At 52.5% G+C, this 11,089-nt stretch overlaps 1 long non-coding RNA gene across 1 annotated transcript; it reads right to left on the bottom strand.

Annotated features, from left to right (window-relative positions):
- Positions 1 to 253: 253 nt before the first annotated feature.
- LOC116743474 lies at positions 254 to 8,005 on the bottom strand. The gene is made up of 3 exons (XR_004346786.1): positions 7,952 to 8,005; positions 2,138 to 2,247; positions 254 to 471 (listed from the first exon to the last, which is right to left on the bottom strand). It is a non-coding gene; the product is annotated as an uncharacterized LOC116743474 (long non-coding RNA).
- Positions 8,006 to 11,089: the final 3,084 nt, after the last annotated feature.

The raw sequence follows: 11,089 nt of genomic DNA, 5'->3' as shown, positions 1-11,089 counted from the left end.
AGTAGAAGTTTGCAACCCCATTTCCAGTGTGCTCTTGTGTGGAAAAAAAGTCAAAACTAAATTAGATCAAGGCTCCAGATACAACTACCAAAATCTATAGGAGGTTCGGTGGATAAAAACACATTAAGCATTACAGGGAGCAAAAAAAAAACATGGCACGAGAGAGAGTGAATGAATATCAATCATACAGATGAAAGAAGACTTGAGAAATATATCAACCAATCTCATTACACAAACCTCATTTGGACGCTGATTTTAAAAAACTAAAATAATATATATATATTTTTTGACATGTACGAAACAATTGGAAATTTGAACACAATACACTGCATGGATAGCTATGATCTTAAAGAATATTGTGAAGTTTTAGGTGTGGTAATAATACTCTGGGGTTTTTTTGTTCTGTTTTGTTTTTCTACTCCTTCTTCTTTAGGAATAGTTCCTCGGTATTGCAGGTTCGGTTCCAGATCACTGCAATAAAGCAAATATTGCAATAAAGTGAGTCACACGAATTTTTTCGGTTTCCTAATGCATATAAATGTTATGTTGACACTGTACTGTAGTCTATTAAGTGTGCAATACCATTATGTCTAAACAATGTACATATCTTAATTTTAAAAGACTTTATTGCTAAAAAATGCTAAAGATCATCTGACAAAGCAAGGTGGCCACAAGCCTCCAATTTATAATAAAAAAGAAACACGATACCTGCAAAGCACAATAAAACGACGTATGCCTGTACTACAATTTTTACAGATGAAGTGATATGAGGTCTGAAGGAGGGAAGTGTGTGGGAGGAGAGATGACTCCAGGTTAGCCAAGAGCTGGAAACCGTGGCATCTAGGGGATGAGTATGTGGGGGTGGACATGCTATTCTGTCTTCCTTTGTGGGTGTTTAATTTTTCCATAATGGAATGTTGAAACACTGTCACTGTAAGAGCTCTGGCATCTGTTGTCTCATTTGAGTCTCACTTGGTGAAGGCGACATGTTCAGCCCCTTCCTACAGATGAGGAATGCCCCCCACCCTGCCCCGAGGGAGTCTCAGAGCCAGTAACACAGAATCAGCCTCAGCCCTGCTCCCGACTGGGAGGGGTGGATGCACTCTCAGCCTGAACCCTGAGCAGGGCAGAGACACCCCCAGGCCCCTCTGCGGAAGCACCGGAGGCTGCAGGGCTGCAGGCTCCACCGTCATGTACTAGCCTGGAGCAGCGGCCACCTCTCCTTTGCCTCCACCTCCACCCAACTCCCGCACAGGAGCTTAAAGGCTTCCAGTACCAGCCTGGACGGCGGCATCTTAACCCCTCTTCTGGCAAAGCCCTCCGGTGGGAGCCCCTCTCCGTCGCATCCTCTGACCGCAAAGCAGTTTACCGGGGGAGTGGGGCGCCCAGGACCTCCACGCCTGCAGACACGGCCCAACCACAAACCTGCATCCAGTCTGCAGTGCCACAAACCCTACAGAAAATAATCCCCAGTGTGTACAAAGACTTAACTTACGGGCTACTTAGCGCAGTGAGCTAACTGCAAAAATACTGGAAAAAACCCTAAATGTCCAGCAATAGGGTACAGAGAAAATCAACCAGGGTTCCTAGTATACCAAACGTTGGAGAGAGCCTGATATGTGTCTGAGAACTCCAGCAACCCCACTCCCAAAGCCTGGGGGCAAGCAGGACAGACACAGTAAGAAATGTTGTAATGCTTTTTTTTTTTTCTTGTCACATGTTGAAAAAAAAAACAACCCCAAAACAAGAAATCGTCTGGAAAGACATACACCAATACACTAATAGGTTACATTAATGGGTACAGATTCTGGCTTTTCTCCCCACTTTTTTTTTTTTTTTGCAGTACGCGAGCCTCTCACTGTTGTGGCCTCTCCCGTTGCGGAGCGCAGGCTCCAGACGCGCAGGCTCAGAGGTCATGGCTCACGGGCCTAGCCGCTCCGCGGCATGTGGGATCTTCCCGGACCGGGGCACGAACCCGTGTCCCCTGCATCGGCAGGCGGACTCCCAAGCACTGCGCCACCAGGGAAGCCCATCCCCACTTTACTGCTTAGGTTTTATGCTTTTTTAGTAATAAGTGTGAATTATTTGGGTAATTAACACAAAATTCAAGCCATTTGAAAATAAAAAATGAGCTGACCTTCTCCTCCTCCCCAGGAATGCTGCTCAGTCTTGGCCCAGGAGGCAGAAACTGCCTGGCTGTGGGACTTCTCAAGGCCACACGGCCTCTCTGAGCCTCAGCTTCCCCATCTGTCAGACACCAAATCCACCAAGTGAGCTCTTCCCACCTCCTCACAGAGGCTGTTCCCTCCTCTGTGAGATGGGTACAGTAAGGCACACCCACAAGGCCACATAAACACCACCTGCCTAGCCTCCCCTCCCCCACTGCCCATGGACTGGTGCCCTCATTTCCAGCCTTTGCTCATTCCTCTGCCTCTTGGGCACCTGGTGACTCTACACCCAGCGTGGTGGAGAACCAGGGGCATCAGAGGCCAAACGTGGAATGAAACAATCCCCACGACCACATCCCCAGATCTCCAGCTGCTCGAGGCTGACAGGCTAGCCCCTCCAGCCCTCTGACCACCCTTCAGGAAGGCGGTATAGCCCCGATTTACAGAGAAAGAACCAGAAACTCAGAGAAAAGAAATAACCACCCATCTACATATACCAAACCAAGATGAAGACTGCAGCCTGGGGGCCCTTCTGTGAGCTCCTCCTACACCCTCCTCGTGGGGTATCAGCAAACCACCTTGTACCCTTTCTGAAGAGCCAGGCGCACTGCTTAGGGCCACGGGCAGGACCGAGGGAAGACGAGGAACGTCGTAGGACACACCAGGCTGGAGGCACAAAACTTCCAGCACCTCCTCATCAAAGCGGCTGCAGCCCCCCAGCCCCTCTCCATACAGCTGGTAGGCGCTCAAGTGCAGGTTGAACAAAGGACGTGCGATGCTGCCCCCTCTGGCTGGAGGAGCAGGTGGGCGGAGGGGAGAACCCAAGGTGGGGCATCAGGAGGGAAGGGAAGCACCCAAGCCTTGGCCTGGCGCCCTGGGATCAGGTGTACAATGGCACTCTCCCAGAGGCGCAAACTCAGAGCCCCCGGAGATCAGACGGGACATCAACCAGTGATGCCGGCTGGCCGGCTGGCTGGCTGGGGACTAGGGTAAACTGGAGGCCCAAGCTCCGTGTAAAGAGAGGCTGCCACCGAGCTTCAGCCAGTAGCTGCCACAAAGGAATGTGGCCAGTGTTGCAAGCCTTCTGAGTTATCAAAGGAAATCAGAAATCTGGGTTTTTACAGAAACAGACTCACAGACATAGAAAACAAACTCAGGGTTACCAAAGAGGAAAGGGTGGGGTGGGGGGGTAGATAAACTAGGGGTATGCAACTAACAGATACACACTACTGCACATAAAATAAACAACGAGGATCTACTGCATAGCACAGGGAACTATATTCAATACTTTATAATCATCTATAATGAAAATAATCTGAAAAATATGTATTTTTAAAAATCATATATATATAATTACATATATATAACAATATATATACATTACATATATATAACTGAAAAAAAAGAAACTGGGTTTTTTTTTACATAAAATCTCATGGTTGCAGATGCTGGCAATGAATCCAAAATAAATTTCAAGCAGTTCTCCTATCAGTGCTCTGGACTCACTGCTGTGTGGCCCTGAGCAAAACACTTAACCTCTTTGGGCTTCAACTGTCATCTGTAAAGTGGAAAAATAACACAGGGTATTGTGACAATGAAGTAAGACAAAGACAAAGATGTATACTTTGTCCATATTAATGAGAACAAAAAGCAACACTAACAATAACAGCTAATGCTCAGGGAGTGCAAGGCACTGCTCTACGTAACATCAGTTAATGTCATTTCATTCATACTGTTAGGCATTTTTTTGAACTGTGCATTTGGAAACACTTTCAAACTTTCAGAAAAGTTAGATGAAAACTACAAAGAACTCTCCTATACTTTAATTCATATTTGCCTATTTGTACCATTTTGTCTCACTTTCTTTATTATCTGTCTATACATACGTTTCTCTTTAATATTTGAGAGCGGTTTGCTTATACCGTGAGCCTCTACCCCTAAATACTTCAGTGCACGTTTCTTAAGAACAAGGACCAATATAGTTATCAGGTCATTTAATATTGACACACTACTTTAATCTATAGTCCATATCCAGTTTCATCAGCTGTCCTAATAATGTCCTTTATGTAATTCTTTTCAGCCCAGGTTCACATAACTGCATTTGGTTGTCACGTCACTTTGGTCTCTTTTAATCTGGAACTGTTCCTGGCTTTTGAGATAAGCAGTCTTATTCTGTCTCCATTTTATAGATAAGAAACTGAAGCTCAGAGAGGTTGAAGCCCCTGCCCAAAGTCACACAGCTAGGAAATGTTGAGCTTGGACTCAAGCCCAAGAGGTTCCCTCCAGAGCCTGTGTTCTTGTCCTCCAGGCATAAAAGCTTGCAAATAGTAGCCTTTGTTGTTAATAACTGAAAACAGTGGTTCCCTCTGCAAACAGGTGGATGGCTGATCACAGCCACCTCACTCAGCAGGTGGTCATTAACTGAAGGGGTGGCCTCCTGTGCACACACTGGCTGGACCTCCTGCTGCCAGCTCCCCATACTTGGCAATGGCCCTGGCCCAAGGCCCACCACCCCACCCTGTGGGGCCCCGTTTAGCTCCCTCTATACAAGCTGGGCGGTGGAGAGCTGGAGGGGCCCACAGCTCCTACCTTGCTTTTTCCCCCCTCTTAAAGTGACAGTCCAGGTACAAATGCCCATGTGCCAAAATCAGAGCAAGGCAAATACCCCAGGGACAGAGCCTGAAGTCAAAAGGGCCCTCAGGCCATGTTCCTGACCCACAGAGCACCAGACTGAAGGGGACCCCTGAGGTCAGTTGTCCAAGAGGGGGCTGAGCACATCCTAAGACACATGACAGAGTTGCACTGGAGAGGAGGGTTTATAGGAAGAAGGAATAGCAAGAGGAAGGGCTGGAGGTGGGAGCGGAGCTCTCGCAGCAAGGACTCAGGACTCCAGGGCATCACGCAGCCTGTGTTGCGTGCAAAGAGGACCAGGAGGCTGTGGGCTGATCCCACAAACTCAGCTTCCTCAGGGAGGACCCACGTGGATGTGGACTTGTCCACTCTTCTCTGGCCAAAGTCCCTACCCCCAATTCCAACCTAGGCCGGGCAGCATCAGCGTAAAAAACCACTCTCTTTGGTTCCCAGATGGGTATGGCTCAGGGCCTGGAAGCTGCCACCAACCTTGCCTCCATCACCTCTAGCTCTTGCCCACCCACCAGCTAGGCCCCATCAGATAGCTCTCCAACAGCTGGTCGTGAGCCACAAATACCAGCAGACTCGCAGTGGGAGAGGCAACACTGTCAACAAGAAGTTTGCAACTTCTGCCTGAGCTCCAGGCCATTCTGTAGACTAATTTGTGCTGAAATATCTCATCCTGGGACCTTCCCTTTGGATGCCCTATTAAATTCGGAAGTTACGACCTCACCTGCAAACCCAATTCCAAGTTTCAGAAGCAGAACAGCTCTTGAAAATTTTCCAGAACAAACAAAAAACGGAATAGTTTTGCTTTTCTTCTTCATTGTAGACAATTTTGAAAATACAGAAGGCATGAAGAAATAAGAAAATGACCTATCGACAAACTCTCCCAAAGATATCACAATGAAGACCCCTCTGTCCATCCTTCTAGTGCACAGACCAGCCTGCCTACTCTGTGAGCCTCTCTCTACAGAGGTGTTTGGGGTCAAGGTGCAACCACTCTGTCGCCCCTATTGGCAGGGGGCAGGGACCACGCCTAACTCGCTTTTCTGCCTCCTACGAGGGCAGGCCAGTCGAAGCTCCCTTGCTGGAGTTAGCCACAGAGGCAATATAAGCCGTTATCCCCCCATTAGCAGTCCCTTTGAGCCCAGCTGCAGAGGAAGGGGATCCAAGAGGTGAGGTCAGCAGCAAAGTCCAGAGCATCTCCTGGTAAGCAGTAGGAACAGGAGGAAGAGAGGTGGGCAGGTAGGTGGGCAGGCAATGTGCTCTACCCTTGCGGGGGATTTAATGGGCTCACTTAAGACTGCCTGCTGGGATGGGATCAGGCTCCCAATGGGTACTTAGTCAGACTCCACCAGAACCAGGCCAAAACAGGAGGGGAAGACCAGAAGGCCAGGCCCTAGTCCCCACTCCAGGCCTAACTTGCTACAAGACCTTCAAGGACTTCAGCTTTCCCACCCATAAATGGTGCTCGTCATTCTGTTCCTAACAGGATCAAACGGTACAAGGGACATGCCATGGCTTTGTAAGCCATCTGGCCTCAGAAATTGGAACTCCCCCACCTCTTTCAGCCTTCCTCCATAAAAGGCCCAAGAGCAAGCAACGGCTCTCAAAAGCCCAAGGGCATCAAGGGCTGAGGAAGAAGACCCAGCCTCTGAGGATCCCGAACATTCAGCACTGGGGGAGGCAGCTCCAAAGGTCACCCTGTGGACCCAACTCCATGCCCCAGACCCAGCTGGCCACCCCTGTGGGGCTTCCTCACTACACTGGGGATCTGCCCCTATAGCTCCAGGTCCACAGCGGGACACGCTCACCTCTCCTAGGAGGGCACCTGCCCACGTGTGAGAGTGGTGATTGATTGAATGCCAGAGACCCTCATCTCTGAGCCCAAAGCCCCAGCCTGCCAAGTGCCCTCAGCCTCACGCCCTTGAGACCATTGCAGTCCTGCTGGTCATTCGTTTCGTTCATTCATTCATTCATGCTTCTGTTGACCATCATCCTGGACCAGGTCTGAGGAGGCTTCAGCAAGCAATGAGGGCCCTGAACCTAAGGCCAGTCCAGATCTGGCCATTCCAGGTACAGCCTAACCACCAAGGGCACCAGTGGTCCTCACCTTAAAGGCTCCACTTCTAGTGAAAGGGCCCAAACTCTCATTTTCCAGCTCTGGCTCTGGGACTCAGAAAGAACACGAATTCTTCGGCTTTGAGGAAGGGGACCCGAGATATACACCAGGAGAGAGAACAACTCCAGCCCACACTGAGAAAGGCTCCATCATCTCACCCCCAACCAGGGATGGTTACCATGCCGTTCGCGTAAAAGGGTAGGTTTCGGGAGTGTCCCAGTGGGGACGCAAGCCAGAGCAAATGCCTCACCAGCTCTCCCATCTACACACCGTCCCCCTTAACTGGTGAGGCGTCCTGCTCACTGTGGCTGTGACTGGACTGCTTCCAACCCCAGGCCGTAGTCTTGCCCTTACCTGAGCCTTCTCCCTTTGAGTTATTTTTTACTTTAAACAGACCATATTGACCCTCCTGGGGCCCCTGCCTTGCCTGAGCCTGAGAAACCTGAAAAACCAGCCCCTCTTTTTACCATCATAAGCCAATGGGCGTTCCAACAGAGTGGTCGGAGCGTGCCAGACCCAGGGGGGACGCAGAGCCACGTCCCTCAGTGAGGTCTCAGTCTTGTCATCCGGAAAGTGGGGTTGGGCCCCAGTTCCTGCGCTGAGGTCCTATGTGGGAAACGTCTCCCCGCAATGCCTGAGCGAGGGGGCATCTGAGAAGACCCACCCCAAGCTTGGGCCAGAGAAAGCGCAAGGCCGGGAAACGGGGCGGGAAGGGTTCCGCGGGGCGGGAGAAAGGTGGCAGTCGGCCGACCCCCGCGCCTCTCCCCGGCTCCCGAGGCCCGGGAAGGCAGGCCGAGCGAGGGACCCGGCTGCAGCCGCCCACGCCCACCCCGCCGCTCGGGTGCTGCCTGGCGGGCGAAGCAACGAAGAAGCCGCAGACGCCCCCCCACGCCGAACGCCCTGCCACGCGGGGGTCCAAGGACCTGGCCGGCGGGCGCGTCCCCAGGCCCCGAGTCGCGGCGCGCGCCCCCTCGGTCCGGCCCGCCCGCCGGCCTTTCCCCGTCAGGGCCGTCCGGACCGCGCTCACCTGCCGCCCGCCGTCGTCGCCGACGCCGACGCCGCCGCCGCCGCCGCCGCCGCCGCCCCGCTCCTGAGCCGGCCGTCACCGCCGCCGCCGCCGCCGCCGCCGCCGCCGCCGCCGCCCGAGTGGGCGCGCCGCCGCGGGCGGGATCGGGCTGTGCGGGCGGGGGCGGCGGAGAGGCCGCAGGCGCCCCCCGCTGGCCGCCCGGCCCAGCCCGGAGCTCCGGGCCCCGGGCCCCGCGGCCGGGAGGGAGGGTGGCCCCAACGCCCCAGCCCCCATTCGGACGCCGCGTGCCGTCACCCTGCTCGGTTTTCACCAGAAACGCGGAAAACGCACAAGCATCCCACAGCCGCCACCCGCCTTCCCACGCGGGTGTGGGAGCGAGCGGCCAGGCACCCTCGGAACGTGAGCAGGAAACAAAACCTTTTCAAAACACATTCTCTTCCTCAAGGCCACGCACGTGTTTGGACGCGCCAGGTGCAGCCCCAACCCCAGAGGAAAACACTTTCTAGCAAATTCTTTCAGCTGTTTCTGCTCCAGATTCCCATCCCACCCCCACCAGTAACGCCGTTTCTAGACGGACCCATGGACTGTGGTCTAGTGCCCTCCTGCCAAGATGAGGGAAACTAGTCGAAACCTACTGTCTCACTCAGGCCTTAAACTCCTAGGGGTCCGGAGGCGGGAGCTGCCCCAGCACCCGCGAGATTCAGCCCTTTATTGACCTTCTTCTCGGGCACCAGGAAGACCAAGCTCGCTTCAGAAAGTAGTTGTCCTCAGGAAGCAGGTGCCGAACCTCGTCGTGATCCCACTCACCACTGCCTACAACCCGGGTGAGGCCCCAGAGCTGGCAGCAAAAAAATCTGTCCTGTTTCCGAGGAACCCAGGCTGGGAGAACAAGAAATCCCTCCTCTGAGTCACCACTGGGAGGGACAAAGGAGGAATACTGAAGGGGTAATCAAGAGGAGGAGGCGTTTAACTCATACACCTGCATGAGTTTCTCCCTTCCCACTTGTCCAGAGCGCCCTTATGCCCACCGTGGAATCCCGAGGCTCCCACTTTGCTGAGAGGAATCACGTGAGCATCTGTTGTACCCATTTCTCAGGTCCAACCTCAGAGGCCAGAGCCCCACAGGAAAGATTCCTGGGAATCTGCAGTTTAACGAGCCCCCAGGTGATCCTATGAGAAGCAGGTTCATGAACTCTGGTCTACTTGGGACCCTGTGGTGGAATCCTGGAGCAAGGTACCACAGCTTACTCCAGGGGGAAGAGACCCTGGATGTGTCACAACCTTGACCCTGCAGTAGGCCTAGAGCCCAGCCCAGAGCCCACCTACTTTGGAACTGTTATGAGGAATCAGATGGTGGGATGCTGGAAGGTGAACATCTGATTTCCATTCCAGATGGCAGGTGGGAAGATCCCAGCTGAAACGTCTGTCCTCAGCAGCAAGCCCTCCCTGGTTCCCTGGAGACTGGTCAGTCACCTCCTTGGGCTCCCACAGCCTCTGGGTGTCCAGACAGTGGCCCTTGGCCCTCTAGGCTGGAGTCCTGGTGCAGTCACTACTGCTCCCCGAGGGCTCAGAGGGGAGGGTCTTCCCAGCTGCTGGGACTTCCCCCCACAGGAAATGGGAAGCCCTGCAGTGCGCAAGATGGTGGGTACACCTCATGCTCAGCAGAGCTGACTTGGGAGCTGTGCCTGCCTACCTCCTGCAGCCCTTCCTCCTCAACCACCCAGGAAGTCAGGAAGCCCACCTGTTTAACCCCAAGGCCTCAAGAACAGTGCGTGTCTCAGCCCCGCAGCAGTGCGTTCTGCTGCGTGAGGTCAGCCCTGGAGAGTGAGGTGGAGCCCTGGGCACGGGATGGCCCAGTTGGGGCTTGCTCTCAGCTGTCTCCCTCCATTGGCCTCTCCACGCAGAGCGCTAGAAGCCTTCTGCCCTTCGTGATGTTGCGGGGCGGGGGCGGGGAGCTATGCTACGCTATGATTTCCCACCCTGTTGTGTGTGTCATCTTTATGCAACTCTGTGACCAACTCTCTTGACAGCGAACAGAAAAGCAGAGCCAGAGAAAGTGAGTTAAGCATGATGCCTGCAAAAGCGTTCGCCATGAACTGCCAGGGTAGCTCCATCACCCCATCAATGCTGTGGTCACCTCAGTGGCAGTCACCTCCTTGCATACTCAGTCCTCAGTCAGTGATTCTCAAACTATAGCCAGCATGAGAATCGCCCAGAGGCCTGGTGAAAACACACCCTGCCGGGCCCCACTTCGAGTTTCTGATGCAGCAGGTCTGGCAATGGCCACCAAGAGTTTAACGTTCTACCCAGCTCCCAGGTGATGCCAATGCTGCTGGCCCTCAGGCCAGCCTGTGTAGCAAGGCTCTGAGGCACTGGTCTCCAAATATGGTTGGATCCTATTCCCAGAGATTCTGATCCTGGGGTAGGTCTGCGAATATGCATTATTAAAAAGCCCATAGCGAGTTTAGTTCATGACAAAGATGGCACTTGAAATCAGAAAGGGAAGGAAGAGCTCCTTCAATCCATAGTGTTGAATTGGCTACCATTGAGGCAAAACTATTAGAAAGCACCTCAGTAACAACAACAGTCAACCAATAGAATCAGATCTTTGTGTATGAAAACAAACCTTATAAAAGAAGATATTTTAGTAATTTTGGAGTGGACAAGTCTGCATAGGATATCAAATCCACACTGAAGGGCTGCAGTTAAAAGTTGAACGTCTCTCTCCGGGTGAGGGGTCTCCAAATGTCCACATCGAGTATGTTTGTGATTTTAATTATCCACTGTGTTGAAAACCTCCAGAGCACGTTTGTCTGAAGAGTCCCTCATTAACTGCCCCAGGGACAAGAGTCCCCCATGGAGGGCCAGCATCTGCCGCTAGAAAACCGTCAGCATTTGTTGCCTGAATGAATTTCTGTGGTAGGCAACAGTTCAGGGGCCTTGATTCGCTTGTGTAGGGAGAAGATTCAAAAACCTAAAATAAATCACTACAATGCAAGCTATGATTTGCTTATCTCAGTAAACTCAACCCTTCTCTTTATCAGGCCAAGCAGGAGAGCATGCCAAGTTGGTGCTTTTGTCATTGCAGTCCTGGTACAACTTCTTCACTCGTCACTACGTGAAACCGCGTCAGCCTTC

The sequence above is a fragment of the Phocoena sinus genome, chromosome 19 (assembly GCF_008692025.1).
Source record: "Phocoena sinus isolate mPhoSin1 chromosome 19, mPhoSin1.pri, whole genome shotgun sequence".
In the NCBI taxonomy this organism is placed as follows: domain Eukaryota; kingdom Metazoa; phylum Chordata; class Mammalia; order Artiodactyla; family Phocoenidae; genus Phocoena; species Phocoena sinus.
The sequence above is the reverse complement of the archived record's forward strand: the minus strand, read 5'-3'. Positions and strand labels throughout refer to the sequence as shown.